General features: G+C 39.5%; 1 long non-coding RNA gene across 1 annotated transcript in view; it reads right to left on the reverse strand.

Moving 5' to 3' along the window:
* Nucleotides 1-259: 259 nt before the first annotated feature.
* The window catches only part of LOC122684122, a 37,296-nt gene continuing 10,031 nt past the window's right edge, over nucleotides 260-27,524 (reverse strand). The window contains exon 3 of the long non-coding RNA XR_006337940.1: nucleotides 260-390. This is a non-coding gene — a long non-coding RNA (uncharacterized LOC122684122). The remainder of the gene's footprint in view (nucleotides 391-27,524) is intronic.

The raw sequence follows: 27,524 nt of genomic DNA on the forward strand, positions 1-27,524 counted from the left end.
CCTGGTTAGGGAACTAAGGCCCCGTGGCCAAAACTGAAACAAGTCCATATTAAAAATGACAGAATTTTTAAAAATACAGAAGCTGAAACACGTGTAGAAAGAAATTTCCCTGTGGTAGGTTGTCATCTAATATCTGGCTTTCTAAAGAGTGATTACTTGTGTCATCTTTCTTATCTTCATAACCGTATTTGTTATTAAACTCATCCAAATGAATAAAAAAGCACATAACTTGGGAAGAGAGTCAATCAGTCTTTAATTAAACAACTTGTTTTTCTCTCCCAGAAGTTGTCTCACAGAAAACTGTGTTTTGCATATGTGTGCATTGAGTCAGCTGTCAGAGTCAGATGCTGTGGAATGACGTTCTTTAGTAGAAAACAGAGCATAAAATACCTGCATAGAGAAAACCAAATATTCTATGTTATCACTTCTATGTGAAATTTAAAAGAAAACCAATCTATATAACACAATAGAAGCAGAATGGCAGATATAGAGAACAAACTAGTGGTTACCAGTGGGGAGAGGGAAGTAGGGGAGCAAGATAGGGGATTAAAAGATATAAACTACTATTGTATAAAATAAATAAGCAATAATGGAACATTGTACAGCACAGGAAAATATAACCATCATTTTGTAATGACTGTAAATGGAGTATAATCTATAAAAGTGTCAAATCACTATGTACTTCACCCGAAACTAATATAATACTGTAAATCAACTATATTTCAAAAAAAATTTTAAGATATCAGCATAACTCATTTTGAAAGTAAATGTGAAAGGCGCTCAGTTGTGTCCGACTCTTTGCAACCCCGGACTATACAGTCCATGAAATTCTCCAGGCCAGAATACTGGAGTGGGTAGCCTTTCCCTTCTCCAGGGGATCTTCCCAACCCACGGATCGAACCCAGGTCTCCCGCATTGCAGGTGGATTCTTTACCAGCTGAGCCACAAGGGAAGCCCATAACTCACTTTAACCACCTCTAATTAGTGGACCAACTTTATGGGTAATGTAAACTTGAGAGGGGTGTATGGAAATATTTCTAATCTTATATTTTTAATACAGGTCATAATGGTCTGCGCCACTAATCAACAGAAAAGAGACAAAAGCCAATCTCCAGTATAGAAATTACTGACATCACTGAGTTTTAAAACACCTTATCTTTGACAAAGGAGGCAAGGATATACAATGGAAAAAAGACAACCTCTTTAACAAGTGGTGCTGGGAAAACTGGTCAACCACTTGTAAAAGAATGAAACTAGAACACTTTCTAACACCATACACAAAAATAAACTCAAAATGGATTAAAGATCTAAATGTAAGACCAGAAACTATAAAACTCCTAGAGGAGAACATAGGCAAAACACTCTCTGACATAAATCACAGCAAGATCCTCTATGACCCACCTCCCAGAATATTGGAAATAAAAGCAAAACTAAACAAATGGGACCTAATGAAACTTAAAAGCTTTTGCACTACAAAGGAAACTATAAGTAAGGTGAAAAGACAGCCGTCAGATTGGGAGAAAATAATAGCAAATGAAGAAACAGACAAAGGATTAATCTCAAAAATATACAAGCAACTCCTGAAGCTCAATTCCAGAAAAATAAATGACCCAATCAAAAAATGGGCCAAAGAACTAAACAGACATTTCTCCAAAGAAGACATACAGATGGCTAACAAACACATGAAAAGGTGCTCAACATCACTCATTATTAGAGAAATGCAAATCAAAACCACAATGAGGTACCATTACACGCCAGTCAGGATGGCTGCTATCCAAAAGACTACAAGCAATAAATGCTGGAGAGGGTGTGGAGAAAAGGGAACCCTCTTACACTGTTGGTGGGAATGCAAACTAGTACAGCCACTATGGAAAACAGTGTGGAGATTCCTTAAAAAACTGGAAATAGAACTGCCATATGACCCAGCAATCCCACTTTTGGGCATACACACTGAGGAAACCAGATCTGAAAGAGACACGTGCACCCCAATGTTCATTGCAGCACTGTTTATAATAGCCAGGACATGGAAGCAACCTAGATGCCCATCAGCAGATGAATGGATAAGGAAGCTGTGGTACATATACACCATGGAATATTACTCAGCTGTCAAAAAGAATTCATTTGAATCAGTCCTAATGAGATGGATGAAACTGGAGCCCATTATACAGAGTGAAGTAAGCCAGAAAGATAAAGAACATTACAGCATACTAACACATATATATGGAATTTAGAAAGATGGTAATGATAACCCTATATGCAAAACAGAAAAAGAGACACAGAAATACAGAACAGACTTTTGAACTCTGTGGGAGAATGTGAGGGTGGGATGTTTCAAAAGAACAGCATGTATACTATCTATGGTGAAACAGATCACCAGCCCAGGTGGGATGCATGAGACAAGTGCTCGGGCCTGGTGCACTGGGAAGACCCAGAGGAGTCGGGTGGAGAGGGAGGTGGGAGGGGGGATCGGGATGGGGAATAAGTGTAAATCTATGGCTGATTCATATCAATGTATGACAAAACCCACTGAAATGTTGTGAAGTAATTAGCCTCCAACTAATAAAAAAATTTAAAAAAATAAAAAAATAAAAAAAAAAAAAAAAAAAAAAAAAAAAAATAAAATTTTGATCCCTCAGTAAGTACAATAAAGAGAAAATTAATTTGTGGCTAGCAGTACAAATTAAAACCACAAGTACGTTTGTTGGTGCAGTGAGCATTGCAAGATAAAGTAAACAGTGGGCACAGAGTAAAGTTGCAAAGATTCATTTGCTCTATCCGCTGATTTTATACATAAGCAACAGCAGCAAATAATCCAATAAACATGCAGTGAGCACTGGGAGAATGTCACTGGAATTTTATCTGCCCAGAGCTTCAGGAATATGTCTTTTTCTCAATTTTATCAGTATATATATAATATAGTGTCTTACGCTACAAGGAAACACTGATCAAAACCTCACAAAAAAGGTATGTGTCATATCCTAGCAAAGATTTTACTCATTCTGATATTGTCAGCTGCTCCATCATCAACAGATGGCGTCTGCTTTCCTCTCATGTTTCCCTGAAGGTTCTCCTTTAAGCCACTGGCCAGAAATTTGGTCTGCAATAAGGAGCAACAGCCTCAGAGCCTCATGAAAAGGATTCTGCCTGGTATTTTTAACAATTGATATTTCAAGGAATAGACTTAGGAGCTTATCTCTTAGAAAATTGTCAGAGGTACTCAGGGTTTCCAGGATGCTTTTGAATTTGGTACCATGAAAGCCAAAACTCAATTAAAAACAACTGAATGAACTCAAGAACATCTCATTGTGATTATTTATTTTGGAATGTTTGTAGAGCTTTTATTATTCTGTTTTCTGAAGGCTCTATGAGAAAGCCCTTTTTCTTTTACGTCAATTGATTTCTTTTTTCCTTTTTGTTTTAATTGTTGTAAAATCTGCATAACTATTTTTAAGTGTACAGTTCAGTGGCATTAATTACATTCACAATGCTGAGTAAACATCATTGTATCTATTGTCAGAAATTTTTCATTACCCCAAACAAAAACTCTGTAACAATTAAGTAATAACTTTCCATGCTCCCCACTTTGTCCTCAGTTCCTGGTAACCTCTAACCTATTTTCTGTCTGTATGGGTTTGTCTACTCCAGATACTTGATATAAGTAGAACCATACAATATTTTATCTTTTATGTCAAGCTTCTTTCACTTAGCATAGTGTTTTCAAGGTTCATCCATTTTATGGCATCTATCAGAACTTCACTTTTTGTGGCCAAAAAATATTTCCTTGTATGTATACATGTTTTGTATATCCGATCATCTGTTCATAGACACTTAGATTGTTTCCATCTTTTGACTATAATGAATAATGCTGCAATGGGCATTTGCCCTAAAGCACCTATTTGAGTCTCCATTTGCAAATTTTGGAGAGGATTGATGTAGGTGAGGAATTGCTGGGTCAATTCTTGACCTCTGTCTGACCTCAACTTAATAACTATATGCTTGCATTATATTCTCTCTGACTCTTCAAATTTCAGAAAAAATATTTTTATTGAGTTCCTTTACTTCTAATGGCAATGTTGTTAGTTGCACGTGTTTATTAAAACTAATCAGAATGTAACTGCACAAACTGAATGCGTAATAAAGGCTATACATGGAGTGTCATATATCAGAATAAATCTCGTGTAATCAGATAGGAAAAGCCCACCATTAAGAATGAAGGGTAATACTTCATGGGTGGAATCAACTCCTTCAGTATTCTTCCAGGAACTGTTCTCAAGTCTCACAGAATCCCAGATGTAGAGGTCGTAAGACAGGTCGCCCCCTGGCAGGCCAGGAAGCTTAGAAGATTGAGGGACATCACAGAGAGAGGAGTTCACACAAATCTGCAGATACTCCAAGCAAAAGCTAATGGGGATGAATTCCCTGGGTTTGGCTTCAAAACCTCAAAGTGGAAGAACAAATACAATTGATGTTTTATTTAATCTCTGGAGAAGAGAGACTATTTAAAAAAAAAAATTCAGTCCTAGATTTCTTCCAAAATCTTGAACATAGTTGTTTTTATGGTTTTTTATACTTGCTTAATGCCATATGACTCCAGATTTGAAGATCATATCACAGTTTATACTTGCTAATTAACACTGAATGCTGTACCTATGAGAGCAGGCCAAAACACCAGGAGATCACCCTTATTTGAACCAGGAAGATTCCCCTGGAGATAGTTCATGAACACAAAAAGGGACTACTAAGAAAAATTATCCCAAATTCAGAAATAGATAAAAAGATGGTCTCACGATCCAAAATCATACCTAGAGCATTATCTGACAGGAATGCTCAAGGATTATCTGATCCTCTAGGAGTATGTACTTTAATCATTTACTATTAATTAGGGTATTTTACAAATCTATAAGGATAGTCTTCAATCTCTACAAAAGTAATAATTATTCAAATGATTTTTGTCCTTTGGCAATGTAGATGAATTTTTTTCCTGTGGATGAACAAATGGTTTCTGTTTGGGAGAGACGATTTCATCACAAAGGTGAGAGTGGCGTTGCCTTCATTGTGGCCTTGACCATCTTGTACATTAATCAGTTTTGTGTGTAATAGGGCATCCTTCCTTTCAGTTACTATAAATGCTTCTGCCTTGCATACACTTTTCAGAGCTGGCTCACCATCCCAAGTGATTTCCTCATTTAAGAGTTAAGTGGTTGAGTTGAGTTTCCTCATTTAAGTTGAGTGGTTTCCTCATTTAAGAGTTAAATAAATCTTTGACACAGTGCTCACTTAAAGAAAGAAAATGCTAGAAAAGAATGGCAAGATTATAGCAAAGTTGCAGACTTTCCTAAAAAACAAGAAAGTCCAGATAACATTGGAGCAATAGCTTAAAAATGTTCAGGGGAAATAACTGGCAACTTAGAAGTTACACTTAGTTCATAGATCATCCTTGACTGAGGTAAAATAAAGATACTTACAGACCCGCAGTGATAAAAAGAGTTAACAACCTCTTTGAAAGAACTATTAAGGGGAAAATTTCAATGAGAAGAAAAGTAAACTACATAGGAATGGATGAAGTTCTTTTTAAAAAAGAATAGTGAAACTAACATTCTAGAAAGCAGTAATGTAAAACTGGAGAAATTAAAAGGGAGTTTAATGTATGTGAAAACTTTTTATCCTTTTGGAGAACAAAAAAATAATGAACAAGTCTCAATTTGTTTACAAAATTTAGCTGATTATATATTTTTAAATTTTAAAGTTACCAAAAATATTACAGATGCAATTCATAAGTTCCAAACCAGCACAGGGAAAAATAAAAATAACCTACATGAAGGAAACTCTATCAACCCAGAAGAAAAAAGAAAGGATAGTAAGCCAGACAGGCAAAATTAGATACTGGAAAAAAGTACAACCACGTCAGTAATCATTAAAAAACATAAATAAATTAAACTCATCTATTTGAAAAAAAAGGATATTGTCAGGTGAATTTTATTCAGCTATGTGGTGTTTTCATGAGATACTAAAATCTCCTTGGACTTCAACGAGATCAAACCAGTCCATCCTAAAGGAAATCAATCCTGAATATTGATTCGAAGGACTGATGCTGAAGCTGAAGTTCCAATACTTTGGCCACCTGATGTGAAGAACTGACTCATTGGAAAAGACCCTGATGCTGGGAAAGATTGAAGGCAGGAGGAGAAGGGGATGACAGAGGATGAGATGGTTGGATGACATCACCAGCTTGATGGACATGAGTTTGAACAAGCTTCAGGAGTTGGTGATGGACAGGGAAGCCTAGCATGCTACAGTCCACGGGGACATGACTGAGCAACTGAACTGAACTGAAAACAAACCTCAAGAAAATATTGAAAGTAAAGACACAAAAACATATTCCAGGCAAATATGAAAAGCAATACAATACAGCATATTATTATCCAACAAAATAGAATTTAAGGTGAAATAGTTAATAGATACAAAAAGTTACCCTGTAATAACAAAGAAAAATTTCCTAGCAGTAAAGTATGAAAAAAATCACAAAATTACATGCACTCACTGTGTATTTTCAAAATATGTAAAGCCAAAAATGACAGGATTACAATGTAAAATTGATACACCTCTATCAACAGAAAGATCTATTTTGGAAATATTATTGAGACTAAATATTTCGATGAAATATTAATAAGCTTACTATAAGAACAAACATAAAATATTTGCTAAAACTGCTTTGCCTACTAGATCATGAAGGATATTGTGATTAATTTTAAAGAACTGATACTGCTAAGAATACATTCTCTTATGACAATACAATTTAACTGTAAGTCAAGCAATAAAGAGATAATGAATATCACATGTGTCTGATCCAGCTTGAGCTCTGTTCCCCACATATTATGGAATAATTCATAGGTTAAAGAAAACATCATAGTAAAAATAAGAACATATTTGAAACAAAACAGCATTAGAACTACTATATGCCAAAACTTATGAAATAGAGCCAAATGTGACATAATTAGAGAATGTATGGCCTAAATATATTTTTAAAGGAATACTGAAAGTAAATGAATTAAGTAGGCAGCCTATGAATCTGAGGGGAAAATCAATAAAATCAAAGATAAAAAAGGAACTAATATATATGAGTCAAATGAAAAAGATTAATTAGAAAATGTAGAGATCATTTGTAAGACAAATTTTTTTTAACTAATTACATAACTTTTTTTTTTTTTAAGTTTGGCAATACTGATCAAGAAAAAGAAGAGAAAATACAAATAACAATTTCTGGGGAAAAAAAAGGGAAATAACTCTGAACACATATGATATTTTTAAAGCTTAACAGAGTATGGTGAACAAGTTCAAGCCAATATATTTGAAAACAGTCAAAATGGGCAATTTTCTAGGGAAAAATGCAAATCACTAGAAGTTACTTTATAACCTTAACAGTATGATTTTGTATAAGTTTACTTTTAGTATCTTCTACCAAGAATAGATACAAAACTCAGATCAGCTACCAGATCTTCAGTGAACAAATAAATTTTACATAATATATACACAATACATAATAATTTTAAAGAATAGGAAAAGGGAGCGATCCCCTTAGAAATATCAAAAGATGATACATACAATTCAAGGTAATCAAATATTCACTGGAAGGATTGATGCTGAAGTGGAAGCTCCAATACTTTGGTTACATGAGTCATTTCTGACTCATTGGAAATGATCCTGACGCTGGGAAAGATTGAGGGCAGGAGGAGAAGGGGGCGACAGAGGATGAGATGGTTGGATGGCATCACCAACTCGATGGACACGAGTTGGAGCAAGCTCCAGGAGATAGCGAAGGACAGGGAGGCCTGGTGTGCTGCAGTTCATGAGATGGCAAAGAGTTGAATGTGACTTAGCAGCTGAGCAACAACAAGAGTTCAAGGAAAGAAAAGTGTTGGTTTAGTTACTAGTCATGTCCAACTCTTAGGCAACACCAAGGACTGTAGGACCAGGCTCTTCTGTCCATGGGATTTCCCAGACAAGAACACTGGAGTGGGTTGCCATTTCCTCCTCCAGGGGATTTTTCCAACCCAGGAATTGAAGTCGCATCTCCTGCATTGGCAGGTGGGTTCTTTACCACTGAGCCACCGGGGAAGTATAGTTATATCATAAAAGCAGATTCAAAAAATTGCTAACTAAAATATTAGTAAATACAATCCACTAATGTAACATCTTTTAAAAATCAGTACAGTATAACAAAAAAACAAAAACAAAAACAAATAACCTAGTAGAGTTTATCTCAGAAATGTAAGGATAATTTGCTACTAGAAAAAAAACTTTACAGATTAACAGATTAAAGGAGAAAAATGATTTCACCATCTAAATAAATGAAAAACATAATTTAATTGAATCAATAGCTCACTAATCATAAGGACTCTATATACAAAATAGAAGGTAGCTTTTGTTAAGTCTAGATAAGAATTTCTACCAAAAATCTACAAGATAAGACACAGATACTGGCATCATTTAAAAAACATTTTCTGTGAACACCAATTTTAGAGTGCATGATACTAGAAGTCTTAGCAAGACAATAGTAAAGAAATGAATTAAATACCTAAGAACTGGAAAAGAAAAACCAACACTTTATTACTTATAGATAATACAATTATCTACATTAAAAAATCTAAGAAAGTTTGCAAAAACATCATTAAAACCAAATAAGACAATTCACAGAGATTTCTGAATTTAAGACCACCATAAAATCAGTATTTTTCTCTGCAACAGAATAAAATACTGTCTTAATATAATAATTTGTAAAAGAAAAATCTATTCTATAAAAACTTGTTTTGTCTATCTGAAAGCCTACAGGCTTTTATTCTTTATCATTCAGTGTTAGAAATTTTGCCAGGACACACTTGAATGTCTGTCTCTACTCCTCAGTCCTCTTTGAAATTCCATGAGATTTTCTACCTCGGGATTAAGTCTCCCTTTACTTTGTGAATGTTTTCTTTTAATGTTTGTTTAGTTGTTATTAGTCCCCAGGATCTGTCTCGGTCTCTTTTCCCTCGTGATCTCTGCCTCTTCATACATTTGCTCTGTGCTCTGAAATGATTCTTGTGCTCCATCCTCCAATCCACTGATTGGGACCTCAACCAGCTCTTCACTCATTATCACCAAAGCTCGGGCACCCAGCAGGGTATCTCTCAGCAGAGATTTAAACAGAGACTTTACCAACGTCCAACAGCATAAGGTTGTATACATCCAACTGGCTCAGGAAAGACAAGTAAGATTCCCCCAGAGAGGGAAAAGGAAACCCACTCCATTATTCTTGCCTGGAGAATTCCATGGACAGAGCAGCCTGTCCTCTGTCCACAGGGTCCATAGTGGGCGGACTACAGTCCATGGAGTAACAAAGAGTCAGACACGACTGAGTGACTAACACTTTCAAGACTTTACCAATGTCCAACAGCATGAGGTTGTGTATATCCAACTAGCTCAGGAAAGACAAGTAGCAGGGAGTATAGGACACATAATTGGTTGTGTATTTCCACTCATGCACTTGGCAAAAAGATCCCACTCAGCTTAGCATCAAAATGTAAAATACTACAGTACATTACAATATATGTAAGAAAAATGCAGAAAATCATTAGAGATACAATTCTAAAATATTATAGAAAGATTTAAGGACTAAATAAATGGGAGATATACTGTATTCATAGATGAAAATGGTCAATATGATAAAAATGTGAGGTCTCTCCAAATTAGTCTAAAATTCAACACAAAAATTGCACCAAAAATTGATTGAGTTTGGTGAATTTGAATCTAAAATTCATATGGAAGATTATAAATTCAAGAATTATCAAGATAGCTCCAATAAAATAAAAGAGAGATGAAACTTGACTATGATATGTCAAGGCTTATTTTAAAGTTTGAATAACTAAATAAGCTTGATAGTATTAATAAATGCAATGACAGAATTACACATAATTGCAATAGTGGTGAAAGACAAGTAATAATCTCAAGCTTATTTGGGAGTTCAACAAATTATGGTGGGGTCAATCCACCAGTGGATGAGAGCAAACATTTTAAAACTTCTATAGACCTTTTAACTAAAACTGGAATAAATATTAATCTTGACCAATACTTAATATGCAGGCAGACACTGCAACCTTCCAAGGGGCTTATGTCAGTAAATAGGGGTCACCTACAGTGGGGTGAGTATCCCAAGGGAAGTGGCAGTACCCCAACACAAAACTCCTCTCAGCCACTATGAACAGACCCTTGAAAATGCTCCAGATTAAGTTTACAGAGATAACACCATATTTCAAATACATTCACCAGATCGCTTACAGGAAGATCATGGCAACAAAGGCTCTGAACCAGAAATACATAAAAGGCTACAGATTGTCGTCCATGTGGTTGATTTTGAAAAAGAGGACCTTTAAAATACAGTACAAAATTCACCATATTTCATAATAAAATAGGCAAGAGAGATGAAAATCTGTTGTTCTACAAAGAGGTTCACGGTTTAGTTTGTGGCAAGTTATGTAAAATAATTGTCAAATTTACATTTGAGCTACACACTTATTTTCCTTTACAAAGTGATGAGAGTTCCTTGCTTGTTGACCTTCTCTATGATAAAAAAACAGCTCTAAGCAGTTCGCTACTAAAAAACGTTTCCCCAAAAAAATCACGTTTAATCTGCCCCTTAAAGAGTAAGATAACGTTTTTAAATGGTTGAAGAAAAAACTGCTTTTTAAAACTCAGACTATGAATTAAACCTTTTGAAATGGAATAATCTGGACTGTTCCCATGATTATGCAATTTTATTGCAACAAGTAAGTAAGTAAGTGTTAGTCACCCAGTCCTGCCTTACTCTTTGCAACCCCTTGGACTGCAGCCCACCGGGCTCTTCTGTCCATGAGATTTTTCAGGCGAGGATACTGGAGTGGGTTGCCATTTCCCAATCCAGGGATCGAATCCGGGTCTCCTGCACTGCAGGCAGATTCTTTACCGACTGAGCTACAAGGGAAGCCCCTTTATTGCAATAACAATACAAATATACCTTCTATAAAACATGTAATGGATGCATATTTAAACTGGAGAATGCCACAGCTGAAAAATCCCACATGTCCCAACAAAGACCCAGCACAGTCAAATAAATAAATAAATATTTTTTTTAATTGGAGAAACATAGTTTCCTAACCTGTTTTACAATTATTCAAATGAAACACTTCTGTAGGTTTTGAAGAAGATCCCCCGCCATGTGCGAAGTCTGGTGATGAACAAAACCCTCATTTCACGTAGTGGGGAAAACAGATAAGTAGATTGACTGGCCATCACTGTAAAGTGCAGGAAATGCCACGTGAGTAGGGTTCCTAATTCAGTCCTGAGGAGGAAATGAAAGCCTCCTGGATGAAGCAATATCATAGCTGAAATCTGAAAGACACATACGAAAAGTTACATTGGCATGCTAGTACTGTGCTCAGGCATGTCCAGCTCTGCAGCCCCATGGACTGTAACCTGCCAGTCTCTTTGTCCATGGGATTCTCCAGGCAAGACTCCTGGAGCGGGTTGCCATTCCCTTCTCCAAGGGGTCTTCCTGACCCAGGGATCAAACCCATGTCTCCTGCATTGGCAGGTGGATTCTTTACCCCTGGAGCCATCTGGGAAGCCCCATGTTGCAGTAGGAGGGACTAAAAGAGAGTGGGAGGTTCACCCAGACGGACCACAGCAGAGCAGGCCCTCTGGCTTCAGAAGGGAATGCTGCTTTTCTTATTCTGACATCACAGAACCTGACCCTGAAAGTTTAGGGGAGTTTCTTCTGGAAACTGAGACAGGTAATGTCACCAAGGGACACATGGAGAGATGGCAGCTGAGAGCACAGTGAGGTCTGGATGAGGACAGCTACCTTCCTCTGCAGACCCTTTCCCATCACCTGGTAACACTGTCTTTAGCCCCTCATCTGTCCCTGTCCCATAAATATTCTACCCATGCATCAGGATCGGTGACCTGACCCCAGACCAACTGTGTCACTCTTCTTCAAATCTTCGTCTTACTTATAGTTGACCAAAAAAGCCATATCTAAGTTGATACTTGAATATAGGGGGAAATGTAATAATTTATGTCTCTCTCCTTGTGCCCCAAGCAAAGTTATCAGGAAGTTCTCTTCATTGTATTTGTTGCTCAGTTGTGAGCCCATGGATTATAGTCCACCAGGCTCCTCTGTTCATGGGATTCTCCAGGCAAGAATAGTGGAGTGAGGAGCCATTCCCTTGTCCAGGGGATCTCGCAACCCAGGGATCAAACCCACATCTCTTGCACTGCAGGCATATTCTTTACCATCTGAGCCACCAGGAAAGCTCATTCTCTTCATTATTTTTTCTTTTATCTGAAGCCCAGTGATGTGAATATTTTTATTTCCTTTGCCAGTGTCCCTTCTGTGTACATCTCCCCCAGGAACCTCTTGGGTACAGGACATATGAAGAATTAACAGGTCCCTAACCCAGTAATACTCAAATTTTAGTGGGCACACAAATCACTTGTGAGGGAGAAGAGTGTCGTGTTAAACACAGTCATTTCAGTTCAGTCACTCAATCATGTCCAACTCTTTGCAACCCCATGGACTGAAGCACACCAGGCTTCCCTGTCCATCACCAACTCCCGGAGTCTACCCAAACGCATGTCCATTGAGTCGGTGATGCCATCCAACCATCTCATCCTCTGCCATTCCCTCTCCTCCTGCCTTCAATCTTTCCCAGCATCAGGGTCTTTTCCACTGAGTCAGGGTCGTTTCCAATGAGTCAGTCAGTTAAACACAGTAGGTCTTGAGGAAGACTTTTTGTCAAGTGTACACTTCTGACAAAATTCTAAGTTAGCAAGGTCCTATGCCATTTTATTACTTTCCAAACTCTCCCCAATTTCCTGAAATAAGAAAGTACCTGGTTTCTGTGAATGAAGTTATTAGTTCAACCCCAGAAGATATATATGTGTGTGTGTGTGTGTGTGTGTATATACACACACACACATATATGTTTAGTTGCTCAGTCTTGTCCAACTCTTTGTGACCCCATGGACTGTAGCCTGCCAGGCTCCTCTGTCCTGGAATTTTCCAGGCAAGAATACCGGAGTGGGTTGTCATGCCCTCCTCCAGGAGATCTTCCCGACTCAGGGAGGGAGCCCACATCTCTTGTACTCTGGGCAGATTCTTTATTGCTGTACCACTGGGGATAAGATTACATGTAGTGTTATATACACAGTACTACTATATATATATATACATATATATATATATACACACACATATACATATAAACTACATGTTATAAGCTGAATCGTGCCCCCCAAAATTCCTGTGTTGAAATTCTGAATCCCTTATACCTCTGAAAGTGACTGTATTTGGATATACACTCTTTGAAGGGATGGTAAGTGAAGATGGGACGGTTAGAGTGGGACCCTAATTTAACCTAACTGCTGTCCTTATAGCAAGAGGAGATTTGGATGCACAAAGAGACAGACACCAGGGGTGCTCACACACAGAGGAAAAACAGCGAAAAGGCAGCCATCTGCAAACCAAGGAGAGAAGCCCCAGGAATAACCAAACCTGCCAACACCTTGATCTTGGACTCCAGAACCATGGAAAATAAATTCTTGTTTAAAACCCAGTTAGTGGTATGTTGATACAGCAGCCTTAGGAAACAAATGCACTGTCGTATTAAAAGAATTTGCATGTCTGATTCACTGAATGTCTGCAACTTAAGAGGAAATAATGAAAATAGTACAGGTAACTGCAAGATGGAAATAGACACTTTCAAAATAGTCCATCTGACTTTCAAAAATGGAAACAGCATGAATTCCAAAAATTCCAGGTGGGTACAGTTGAACTGAATTCCCTTGACAACATTTTGGACAGGATTGTTAAACAGGTGGCTGGTGAGCTCTTAGGAAATAGAGCCATAAAGGAAAGTCCAGGTTCACTCAGATTAAGGCATGCTGAGCTACCCTCATTTCCTCTATTGATAGGTTAGTTGATGGAGATCATGGGAAGGCTACAATCATACTGTATCTGGATTTCAGTAAGATATTTTATAAAAGGTTGTCACGTGATTCTTCAGAGAAAGACAGAGAAATGTAGACTGAGCGAGGCTTGGCATCAGGTGGATTTGTGGCTGACTGAAATCTATGAACCTGGGATGTTAATCAAGGAAGCATTAAAAACTCGAAGATTAACTCCCATAGGCATGAGACTTCCCTCGTGGTTCAGTGGTTAAGATGCCATGCTGCGAGTTCAGGGGCATGGGTTCTATTTCTGGTCAGGGAATTAAGATTTCACATGCTGTTCAGTGCAACTAAAAGATAAAAAAATAAAATAAAGGCCTGTGGGGATGTAAAAAATGTGTTTTTTTTTAAAGCCCAACAGATATGCCCATAACAGTGATGTGTACAGAATTGCATACGTACGTGCTCTGAAATTACATGTGGCAAAGATAGCTCACTGTCTTACAATAATTATTTTCTCTTTCTTTCAGATAATAGAACAAACAAAAGAAAAGACTGAGTAGATGAACAAACAAAGGAAAAGACTACTTTTCCCAGCCTTGTTGGCAAGTTGAAATAACCATTTGACTAAGACCTGTCCAATAGATTAAGAACAGATTTGATACGCTCTGGAAATCCTGTCCTTAAAATGACGAGGTGCCCCTTCTTCGCTTTTGCCCTTCATAATGATTAGGATATGAACTTGTTGTGAGCCAACTTGGCCTAGGGATTGGGAAGAAATAAGAAAGAAGGTAGCTGGATCTCTGAATCCGCAGAACCTGCCTACAGCTCTAGACTTATACCCAGATAGTTCAGAAAGAAAGAAACGTCTATCTTATTTAAGCCACTATTATGTTGCATCTCTGTTGAGCACCTGAACCATATCCTAAGTAACTGAGTATGTTTTTCTGATTGTCAGGGGACATTAAGCTGGGGAGGAAAACCAAACCATTCAACACCAACCAGAAAATCTAAATAAGCTGGAAGAACCTAAACTCATGATCCATTTCAACAATCTTGCATTTATGTTTAAATAATCAGTTGCATAATAAAATGTAGGATGGTCTACCATAAAACAAGGTCATGTGTTTTTTTTTAAAGATTTTTTAAAAATCTGAACTCAAAGCCACACTCTTAGGCTACAGTAAACAACTGTGGTGTCATGATCAATGATATTAAGATCCTTACTTGGTCCATCCTGGTTAGATGACAGAAGAGCCAGAGGGTGACCAGGACACAAAGTGCATGGGCTGACCTCCACAGGTGCACAAACAGAAAATGGGTTCATTCTCTCCCCACTCCTCCATTCTCCTTTCCTCACCACTTGACACCTCATGCAAACTTCATAGCTTTAGGGTTACTTCCATTCATAATTAGAGTCGCATAATTCCAAACTCATTTTCACATATCAAAAGTGTCAGTCTTAATGAAGGTAAGTTGAGAGGGAGACATTTCACCATGCACCTTTGGTTTTTGAACCATAAATTCCAGCATAAATCAAAAGTTCAATATCACATCCAACTCAAAGCCTCTCCCTTCTGCCACTGCAGGTGGGGCTCTTGGCTCAAGGCAACAAGGAAGAAGTTATGACCTGTTCTTCCATCTTCTTTCCTGGCCCCCTTCTCATCCTCTTCTTCCACTCACCCTGCTTCTGTCAGGAAGAACAGGTCAGAAAGGGGGTAGAGAGAAATAGAACACCAAAATAATAATAATAATAGTAATCATTTATCATAATAATGCTCCTGTGATTCAGCTGGTAAAGAATCCACCTGCAATGGGGGAGACCCGAGTTCAATCCCTGGGTTGGGAAGATCCCTGGAGAAGGGAAGGGCTACCCACTCCAGTATTCTGGCCTGGAGAATTCCATGGGTTATACAGTCCATGGGGTCACAAAGAGTCGGACATGACTGAGTGACATTCACTTTCATTTTCACTATAGGATCAAAAGTCTTTCCATTTAGCTGGAGCTATGGACATTCCCTCTCTTGGCTCAGCTTCTGGCTGTCCCATTCTCCATCATGGCAGGAGCCCAAAGCTGGCCCACACACAAAGCCAGGCATTCATCAGTAGTCCTTATAGGAATCCCTAAACCATATAATTCCCTGACTTAATAACAGATTCCACCTCAATTTTTGTTAACCTGTTTCATACCCTGGTATCTGTGTAATGGAGCCCATGGCCTCCCTCTTGCAGGTACCCCAACCTCTGGGAGCAATCCTCTGGGATCCCCTCATACTCTGTTCATGGGCACCTCTACATCCCCATGGAAAAAGAAAGAGAAAAGTCAAAAAGTTTACCCTAAGTCTGTGGATCCCTATGCTAACCCAATCAGCTGTCTCACTGAGCTCTCCTTTCTGTAGCTGGCCTGCCACAGATAGGAACTTCCATCTCTTGTTGTGAGTGAGTGATAGTTGCTCAGTTATGTCCGACTCTTGGTGACCCCATGGACTATAGCCTGCCAAGCTCCTCTGTCCATGGAATTCTCCAGGCAAGAATACTGGAGTGGGTTCCCATTTCCTATTAAGTTCTCAAAAAGTATAGTCTAGTAGCTCTTCCTTCAAATGTGAGGGAATTTGGGGGTTGAAAGAGACCATTCATTGTCCCCCAAAATATGTTCTCCTCTTTTTTCATAGTATTAGGCTTTTAGCACATAACTAACAGCATGTGGTTACCCAATCAGCAATTTTATTTCCCTCATTTCATTGTAGCTATGATTCTGGATTCGAATTTAGGTCTATCACATTAAGAATTTGCATAAGATTAGAAGGCAGAAGGCAGGTACAGACACCTGGCTCCTGCTGCTGGTACAAGGTCATGGCTTCTTCTCCAGACCAGCTGTTCTTAGCAGGGTCCCAACTTGATCTTTACGTAATTTTATTCCTTAATTTCAGCACCATTTCCCACCTGGAAGAGCAGGGAACTTTCAAACCCAACAAGTCCTTCCTCCTCTCTTTTTTTAACAGTCTCTCCTTTTGTTTCCCTCTCCATTTTAGTATAAGAGGCAGGAATATGCCATCAGGCAGCTTCAATTGTCTGTGAGACACCTCCTTAGTTGTGGGCCACCCAGTTCACCAGGTGCCTTCTCTACTTTCATGTTAATTCAGGCGACAATCTTGCTAAACTTTCTGCCATTCGGTAACAAACAGAGTGCGCAGTAAGTTTTCCTCACCTTCCTCTCAGCCCTCACCACAGCATCATTAGAGACCACTGCATTTCAATGGCCAGTTTCTTCCTGGCTCTTTAATCTTTCATAAACTCTCTCCTCAAAGTCCCTCCTGCCTCTGCCCACTGTCTACTTCCAAAGACACTTCCACATTTTAGATGTTCGTTACAGAATCACCCTAAAATCTGTATTGCTTATCTATTGGTGTGTCATAAATTCCCACAAAGTGTAGTGGCTGAAAACAGAGTTTCTTTGGGTCAGTAATTCAGGACTTTATTGAGTGGTTGTGGCTCAGAGCCTCTCATGAGTTTAGGGTCAGGATGTGTCATGAGCTGCATGTTTGTGTCCTTCATAATTCACAGGTAGAAACTCTACTCCCTACTAAGATTATAGCAGGAAATGATGCCTTTGAGAAGTTTAATAAGGTTCAGATGAAGTCATGGGGGTGGAGCCCCTCAGGCTGTGGTTAGTTAGCATCCTTACAAGAAGCCTGGACTAGAGTTCCCTCTCTGCACCATGTGAAGACACAACCAGAGGCTGGCTGTCCATAAACCAAAAGAGGGTCCTTGCCAAGCATCAAATCTGTTGTGCCCTGATCTTGGACTTCCTAGTCTCCTGAACTGTGAAAAATAAAAATAGGTTGTTTGAACCACCCAGTCTATGGTATTTGGTTATAGCAGGTCAAACTAAGATAGGAGGTCAGCAAGGGCTTCAATCATCTCAAAGCTTGACTAGGGCTGAAGAATCTAATTTCAAGAGGACTCACTCACATGGCTACTGTCAGGAAAGCCTCAACTCCTCACCTCATGGGTCTTGCCATGATTCTAAGGTCAGGGCACAAAACAACAACCAAAAAAAAAAAAAATCCAAGATGATCCCAGAACATCTTTTAGTGACAGAAAGTTTAAAAAATATACATTTTAATGACAGCATGTCCAGAGGATCTAAGAACAAATTTATAAAGGCTTCTGGTGGCCAAAACTAATAGGGTTTGGGCAACAAAATAAATAAAACTACATTGCTTTATCACTCAAAGAGTAAAGTAAACAGGAGTCCATGCTTATATAAATAAATAACTGAATAAATAAAGAGAAAAGGTAAAGCTTCCTTAAGGAAGAAGACCAATTAATAAACATAGAAGGAATCAGGAAAACAGAAAATCACCATTAGAATACCACAATATGTATTGCTGCAGACAAGATTAATTGATAATTGCTAAAAACAGTGAGAAATGGAGTATCTTTTCATACTTATATATCTCCCAAATTTACTAACTACTATTGTGGTTTGAAAATATGACAACAAATCCTGTTATACCTCTTACTCCAGGAGGTGGAGTATAATACCCTTCCCTTTGAGTGTGGGTCAGACCTAGGGACGACTTCTAATGAATAGATTAGAGAAAGGGAAAAATAATAACTCTCCAGTGGAGAGAGCTAACAGACATCACCTAACCAGCTGATCAGGGTTCATGTCACCTGTAATTCTGTTGTTGTTCAGTCGCTCGGTCATGCCTGACTCTTTGCAGCCCCATGGACTGCAGCACACCAGACTTTCCTATTCTTCACTATCTCCCAAAGTTTGCTCAGACTCAAGCCCAGTAGCCATAATTAGCCATGTTGATGTTAGATGCCCACTGATATGACATAATGAGAAGGGCATGTCACCTCTAATGTTCTTTCCTGAAATCCATAACCAGTGTATTTATGAGAAAATATCAGATAAACCCAAATTGAGGGACATTCTGCAAAATACCTAACCACTACTCTTCAAAATGTTTAAGGTCATGAAAGAAAAAGATAGAAAAATGGTCCAAGATGGAGGAAACTAAGGAGACGTGATGACTAAACTCAATGTGGTACCCTGGGACAGAAAATGAGCATTAATAGAAACACTTGGTAAACCTAAGTAAAGCCAGTAGTTTAGTTGATAATATTGACCGATGCTAATCTCTCAGTTTTGATAAATGTGCCATGGTTAGGTGAGATGTCGACTTCAGGAAAAGCTAGTGTATCAGAACACTTCATATTGTTACTAACTCTTTAGTAAATATAAAAAGATTTCAAACTAAAAAGTTAAGAAAACTAGGTATGGCTGCAAATAATATGGTGAGAGGTGCAGATGGAGATATCTGATCTGCGAGGTAGGAGGTCAAGTAATTTGCTGAGAAAAGTAAGGGTAGAACAAAGGGACTGCTGAAAGCCCTTATTACTTCTTGCCAGAAAGTCTACTCGGCATTTTAACAAATTATCCCCCCAAATCACCATACTGTGCTGTAATTGTGCTATGTCTACATATATCTGCCACCCCTGTGTTTTCTGGGCATGCTATAGTGATGTAAGAGATTCAAATGTACCTTTTCAGCAAAAGGAGAAGTTTCCTGATTGGTGGCCTGAGGCAAGAAGAGATGACCTTTCACCTGGGGCAATCATGAATCCCAACGTCCCTCTGTGTGACACCAATAAACAGCATGTCCAGCCACTGAACCCAGGATCTTAATATCTGTGACAGCACCTCTGTCAAATGGTCTGCTAATCATTGATACAGAGCTGAGATTAATAAAAAAAAAATATACTGTTTACCCAAGTTTCATTTTCATAGTATCTTGTTATATTGGTATATAGTTTATATCCTCTATCTTAGTAGGTAAGTCACTAGCATCTAGTTGAAGTGCACAAAAGCAAATAACATTTAGCAGTAGCTTCATGATCTATCAAGAATGATGTCTTTATTTTTCTTAAACGTGTGATATGTTACACCACCCAGAGAGAAAATAAAACACAGAGTGTAGGATACACACATACTAACCATAAAAACAACCATATTGTAACACCAAAATATATTTATAAAATTGGTCAAGGAAATTGAATTTAACATATGCTGTTATCATACAAGTATTTTTAATGAAATAACACTTTGTATTTATATAGCACCTTTCTTCTAAGGAGCAAAAATATGGCTCAGATATTATTACTCATTCTCACACCATCCTTGACAGGTGGGTAAGTAGCAACATTTATACCAAGTTTTAATCACCGAGAAACCAAGAATGCATTGAGAGAGCAAACAAACCACATGCAATGAGCCAGAAACTTGGAATTTTCCAGCCCCAAATGCCCAATGTGTTCTATTCACTCTCTTCTCCAAAATCTTAGAAGCTAGTTTTAATACTGGGGGGAAAAAAGAGAGAAAGAAACACTTGAAGAATAAAAAAGGTTTATAGCAGCTACTAGGAAGCTGATGGTAGAACCTAGATTAGAAACTGCTGAAAGTTAAAAATAGTGCCCAAACCTTGATCATCTACTTGGGCAATCTATACTATAGTCCAGGAAAAACTAAAGTACCTTTCTAAAATATGATTCAAACTGTTGTCAAAGCTTTTTGTAGATACCCGAGTAGAAGTAAAGTCTTTTTCTCAACCAATTATCATTCAATGTGCAGGTGGCCACAGCAAATCAATTAGCAATAAAGGGTAAATACATCTGAGGAGCACGGAAAGTCTTGCATAAAACATAACAAGACAGGAGATTTTGGATGACAGCTTCCTGAGAAGGTCTTCAAAAAATTATTCAAAGGACCAAAAAGTTACTTTAAAGATAAATGTAAATTACAGACATAGTTGCTTCCCAGATGGCTCAGCGCTAAAGAACCTGCCTGCCAATGCAAGAGCCACAAGAGACATGGGTTTGAGCCCTGGGTCAAGAAAAATCCCCTGGAGAAAGAAATGGCAACACACTCCAGTGTTCTTGCCTGGAGAATCCCATGGACAGAGGAGCCTGGCAGGCTATAGTCCACGGGGTCGCAAAGAGTCGGACATGAATGAGCACACATGCCCACATGCACACGTGCTCACGTATAGACATAGTTTGAGCCTAAAAGTATCCCTTGAAATAAGAAAATTACTGTAGGATAAATTCTTTAAGAGCCATAATGTCTTTTAAAAGGTTTTAATGTATTTAATCTCCAGTTAACTTTAAGGTATCTAAAGATGTAGTTCCCCCACACACACCTTTTTTCAGATAAAACGCAGTGTCTGAGAATGTTTATCATATCCACCAATGTATTCAACCAATGTCAGCAAACCTAAGGGCAGCATCAGACGTAAAGGGAATAATGAAGATGTTCAGAAAATTTCTGAATCAAAGGGACTAAGAGGGAATTCACATTACACTCTAATAGCAAATCTAAATTACAAAAAAAAAACAAATATATTGCAAATATATGCAGTCGATATTTATTAAGCACTTTTAATACACGAGGAAGGGTATAGCACCAGGAACATACATGAATATCTAAGTTCATTACCACAAAATTCCTTTGAGATATTCCCATTTTATATATTTAAGGAGGTTAAGGATGTTGTCAAAGGTCAGGCAGGTCCAAGTGGCTATCTGACTCCAAACCCACTCCCTAAAGCTGCCTGGAACTTTCTTTCAGTTCTCAACTAGTGCAAAGAACTGAGTCTCATCTTCTGCTTCTTTCCCTGCACTGACAAAAATCTAAAAGCCATCATTTTGTAACATTGAAAACTTGGATTCAAAAATCCATTAAAATCTTACTTATGGAAACATTTCCCAAAGCCTGATAGCAAGTAATTCAGATAAAAGCACATATTTCCACTACTTTGCTGTTCATCGCTCTCAACAACATGACTCCTATTTTGAGCTTCATCCTTTCCTGTTTGACTGCTTTTAAACCTATCGAATTGTACCATGAAGCTGCAAATACTGTGAAGGAATAAAAAAAATGCAAGCAGCTTCAAGATAATTGATAACTCCCCCTTCAACAGACTAATTTATATGAAATATAGTGAATCACAATGATACACTTTAATTAATTAATTTAATTAATTATTTAGTTAATTAATTAATGCCCCTGGCAAATAAACTTCATTTTCTTATCCAGAGAGCTTCTTGGCCCACGAAGGAGAGGAAAAAGTAATGCTCCTTCAGAAGTCTCTGACCTTCATGACAGTCTGAGGCCACCTTCAGGGGAACATGTCCTCAGTAAGTTCACTATGAAAATTAGGTCTTCAAGAATGCACTGCAATCCACACACCGGCCTCCAATGAGTCCATTAGGAGTGAGAGCCAGTGTTAGAAATAAGTGAATCACACCAGTTATCTTGGCTTGATTTTTCTTCTTACGTCCATCGCTGGATACATTTAGCTTCTAATCTGACTAATCACCAGGGTTTAAAACCTCTGCTTTCCCAAGAATCAAAGCAAGTAAATGAGGAAGAGAAGAGGCCCATCTCCAAAGACCAATCCTGCACCCTTGGAATAAGGGCCTTTTCCCTTCACCTCCTTGACAACCACCACCACTGGGCTATTTTCATTTACTTCCACAGAGGCGCCCTCCTTGGGTTGGTGCACACCTTTGCATTGCTCAGGCCTCCCTCCCGGCCCCCAACCCCACTGTGCTGGACCCATGAAGGAATTTCTCTTCCACATGAACCTCTCTTGGGTGGTCCTCTGGTTCTTTTCATTTTGAAGAATGGGAGACATTTCTGCCTGAGTTATCCAGATCTTAGACTTCCATTCAATTCAGACCACCAGTAACGCTCTCCTGGGTATCCATGAACACACAATTTCTCCAGAGTCTCTTTCTCCAAGCAGAGAGACCAAAGTCCTCTTTTCCTGCCCCTGACTGTCTTCATAATTCTCAAGTCTGTCATGGCATTTGTTCCCTTGTTTAATCTTCCAGCAAATGCTTATTTAACAACTACCTGCTATGGTCCAGATACTTAACTAAGTGCCAGGAAACAAAGATGACTAAGACATAGTCCTTGCCATAAATAAGTTCATGTTGCCGTGAGGGAGACCAGCCACCCAGATTATTAGAGAACAACACAGTGGAAGGGCAGGAACAGAGTTAAGCCCAGGGCATCACAGGACTCTCAAAAATAACCAACCCACCCAGCTGGGGTCTAGTTCTCCTCATTCTTCAGGTTGCCTGTGTTTCCAGAGTTTGGTTTTATTAAAGTGTTTAAATCTTTCCCTTTCTGTCAGCCTTCCCCAGAAAGAGGGGGACATCAGAGGTTGCCCACCCTGACTCCCAGTCTGAATTGCCATATTGCTTTTCAGCCAACAGGTCATATATACCCATATACCCCTTCTCATTATAAATAATACCACAAACACCAGAATACTTAAGATCCCTTTAATCAAACCCCCTCAACCCATGTTTGAGTTTTCCTAATTCACAGGATTCAGGGAAGGTGGTTTCCTCAGTGCAGTGGGCTTAGAGCTGCTTTTAAAATCAACAGACATTCACTTCATCCTTTTGTCTCAACTTCTGATCTCATAAAGATGAAAAAAAAAAAAAAAAAGGAAAAACCTCCATTCACCTTAATTCTTAGTCACTAACGTTATTCTGCATGCATCTTCAATGATGGGTCTTTCTCTTACCTATCTGGTTTGGGATTGCATTGGCCAACTTGAGAAAAATCATCTTTACTAAATTGGTTCTGAGGGTAATTGAAGCAGAGGACATAGGCGGTCTCCTAGCGATTGTTTCAGCTGTGCTGTCCGTTTTGATATTAACAGCCTAATGAGGGGTCAGATACATGACATTTTAAGGCTTATTTACTTATCATATATTCAAAACCTTTAATCAGCTTAGGAGCTTCATAGTCAATGTCAGTTGTCATTCTTTTTTCTCATCATGATTCCTTAACAAACCAAAATACCATTATGTTGTTATCTTTCCTAGGGGGAAAAAAAAAAACAACAAGTTGAATGGGGGAAAGAAATTAAGCTACAGAGAGACAGGGACAAAAGCATGGGATCTAGACTGAGAGATCTGGCTTCAAGTCCTGCTTCATCCGTTATTCATTGCAGGGTTTACCTCAGATTATTTAACTTCTTTGTGCCTCAGCTCCCTTACCTATTTTTCTTTTAAAGATTTATTTTAATATTTATTTATGTTTGGCTGTGCTGGGTCTTCACTGCTGTGCAGGCTACTCTCTAGTTGCGGTGCGTGGGCCTCTCATTGCCGAGGCCTCTTGTTGCAGAGCATGGGCTCCGGACCATGGGCTTCAGGAGCTGCAGAGAGCTGGCTCAGTAGTTGTGGCATGAGGGCTTAGTGGCATGTGGGATCTTCCTGGACCAGGGATCAAACCCACGTCCCCTGCATTGCAAGGTGGATCTCACTTAACCACTGGGCCACCAGGGAAGCCCTGTCTTACCTATTCAATGATGAAAATCACCATTCCTGCCTCACAAGGTGTTTGCAAGGAAGAGTGAAAGCCCTCATCTCGTGGACTCGGCAGGGGCACCCAGCCCTGCATTCTGAAAGTCCCTCCTCTGAGCTGCCCTCATGCCTCGGTCCTCTCCTGCTGCTCTGGACTCTTCTAATCCTCCACGTCATGGCCTGCACCCCCGGAGTTCCTCAGGTTTCCATCCTAGACTCTCCCCTTTTCATTCTCAGCCTCTCTCTGCCACATCTTGTCCACATCCGTGGCTTCAGTGCCAGTTACCTCCAAACTCTAAGTTGAATTTCAGACCCTTATGTGCAAGGATTTACAGTTGTTACAATAGCTACTACCGTAGCTGCATTTGGGGATATCTCACACTCAACAGGCCTGAACCGAGTTCAAATCCTCTCCTAAATGGGGCACTCCCTCCTCCGTGTCCCCTGTCTCAGCTAATGGTACTGCTCACCCCTCTGCATAAGCCAGATACCCAGGAACCATCCTTGACACCTCACTCAGGCCCCAAATCTGACCGGCGCAAGTCCTGTCCATTCTTCTTTTAAATTATATTTATTTATTTTTAACTAATTGATGATTGCTTTACAATATTGGTTTGATTTCTGCCATACATGAGCACGAATTAGCCATAGATGTACATGGCCCCTCCCTCTCGAACATCCCTCTCACCTCCCACCCTTCTGTTACAGAGTTCTGCTTTGGGTTCCCTGAGTCATATAGAAAATTCCATTGGCTATACAGTGTATGTCTCAATTGCTGCCTTGTGAATAAGTTCATCAGTAGTCCTGTCCATTCTGCCTCCTAAAGAACTCCTAAATATACCTTTCGACCTGGATCTCATCCTACCACTGATCCCAGTCACCAGCACCATCTGCTCCTAAACCATCCATCCCCCTCCTTCCTGTGCTATAGCTGGAGTGCCCTTCGCAATGCACAGAAGTCCTGGTGTGGTTCCCCTCCTCAAGCCCTTTCACCGCACTGCATTGCTCTTTGGACCAGAACTAACACTCACAGTGAGACCTGTACAATCCCACCTGAACTGGCCCCGGCTGCCTCACCATTCTCGTCCCCCATTGCTTTCCGTCTCCACATCATGTTGCCGTCTTCCCACTCGCCCCCCAACTCTGTCATCCATCAGACCTCAGTTCAAGTTCACTTCTGCAGAATGGCATCTTATGACCCCTGAACGAGTCTACACATTCTTCGAGACTTTCCCAGCTCATCATGATTTTACTGCACGGCGGGGTCACAGTCTGTCATCGAACAGTGTTTCTCTTCATTAATGGCAGTCCCCTGCGCTAGAGTGTGCCATCCAGCAGGACAGAAATAGGTGGGTCTCACTTCTCCTCGAGTTCCCAAGGGCAAGTCCCAGTGTCACTTCAGTATGTATCTGTTCATTATTCATGGGATTATTTGTTAAATTATGAATCACTTCTTTAATTAATTAATACTGAGGTGGACCCGCAGAGTGGTTAAGCGCCCCACTTCCCCAAGCAGACTGCCAGGATCCACTTCTGGCCCTTCCACTCACTCGTGGTCTCATGTTGGTGAAGTTGGTACCATCTCCGACACCCTCTCTCCAAAACTGGGTCACTGGCATAGGAAACTCAGCAAGATGGCAGCTAGCTCCCCAGCAACTACAAGAGCCCGTCTTTAACCAAATACAAAAAATACATTCCATGTTTTTTAAAACCATATGCTTGTAAACATCAGTCATAGCAGAGGATGTTATTTTTAAAAGAAGAAAAGGTGGAGCCCCAGCCTGTTGTGTTTTGCTCTCAAATCACAATCCTGACAGTACCTTACTCCCTCCTAGGGCAGGTGTCTCGGGGAACCTCGGTTTCTGCTAGTTCCCTCTCCTGGAGCACCCCAAGCTCGCCAGCAGCTGACGCAGCTCGTCCTCCAGGAGAACTCCAGCCAGGAGCCGCCCCGTGCCCCAGGCAGGGAACGAGGCTGAGCCGGGCCCTGTCCTGCAAGCAATCAGCACAGGCCCTCAAGCATGAGATTTAATTGCTTGTTCATTATTTCAGCTCACAGGGGCTACAAGGAAGCCAGGCATTTCCAAGCACATCATCCACCAGAACCCTGGGAGCTGTCAAGATTAAAAAATAACAGCAGCAATGAGAAAGGAGTCTGTCTTGAGCAGAATGGCTCCAGGTGCCTGTGACTCAATGAGAGGATCCCAATCAAAAACGCATGGCGGACCCTCGCTGTTTTCTCTGCCCTTTCCAATTCTATTCGTGCGGGAAGGAGAGGCGCAAAAAAAGACGAGAATTTGAACTCACAGCCCCCAAGTGACCAGCGTCCCTTTCCCGCCTGATTGTATACTTAAAGTGCCTGAAAAGTCAATAACTTCCCATGGCTTCACAGCAAAGCCAAAAGATTAAAAGAGAGACATTGTCCTTTTGAAGACGCGGAAAGTAATAAGTGAGCAGACTGAATCCTCTTTGGGTTTAAAAGCCTCTGCAGTGCTAGCACTTCTGCTTTAAGGTGTAAAAATTGCCTTAAATCTTTGGCTTTGTTATACCCCACTGCTACACAGATATAATAGAGCCCGGTTGACTATCTCAAACAATTTGGAGATCATTTTTTCTCTCTAAAAACTTTGTTGAAATATATATATTAGCACAGACTTTTTCCTTGACATTTTCTGTTTAAAAAAAAAAAAACACTATGTTTTCAGATACTTAAGAGATCAGGGTAGCCAAGCTATGGCTCACTTAAAAAAAAAAATAATCATACACCAGCTATCAGGATTTGAGCACAAAGGTTACTGCCAGTTTTCCTACCTCATTTTATTTCCTCCTTTGGAACACATTTGACCTCGGCTGTCTTAAGGCAAAAAACTTCAACAAAGACAGGAGGACTATTTAAAGTGATGAAAAAGATTCTGAATGAAGGCTTAGGCCTTTGATGAAGGCTGAAAGAAATGCAGTGCTTAGGAAGTGGATAAAAGTCAATAGAAACCAGTCTTTGCTTTGGATGAAACCTTGATGGTGCACTTTCCCACCAGTGACCTTAAAAATAAAAACAAACAGAGACTCGCAAGTCTTTACGCTGTCTGGTATCTGTGCATCCACTTGATGGACATTTACTGAATTCCGGAGGGTCCCTGTCCAACTCCAGGCTCCATGATGGATTGGGCGACCTG

The sequence above is a fragment of the Cervus elaphus genome, chromosome 26 (genome assembly GCF_910594005.1).
Source record: "Cervus elaphus chromosome 26, mCerEla1.1, whole genome shotgun sequence".
NCBI classification, from domain to species: Eukaryota; Metazoa; Chordata; class Mammalia; order Artiodactyla; family Cervidae; genus Cervus; species Cervus elaphus.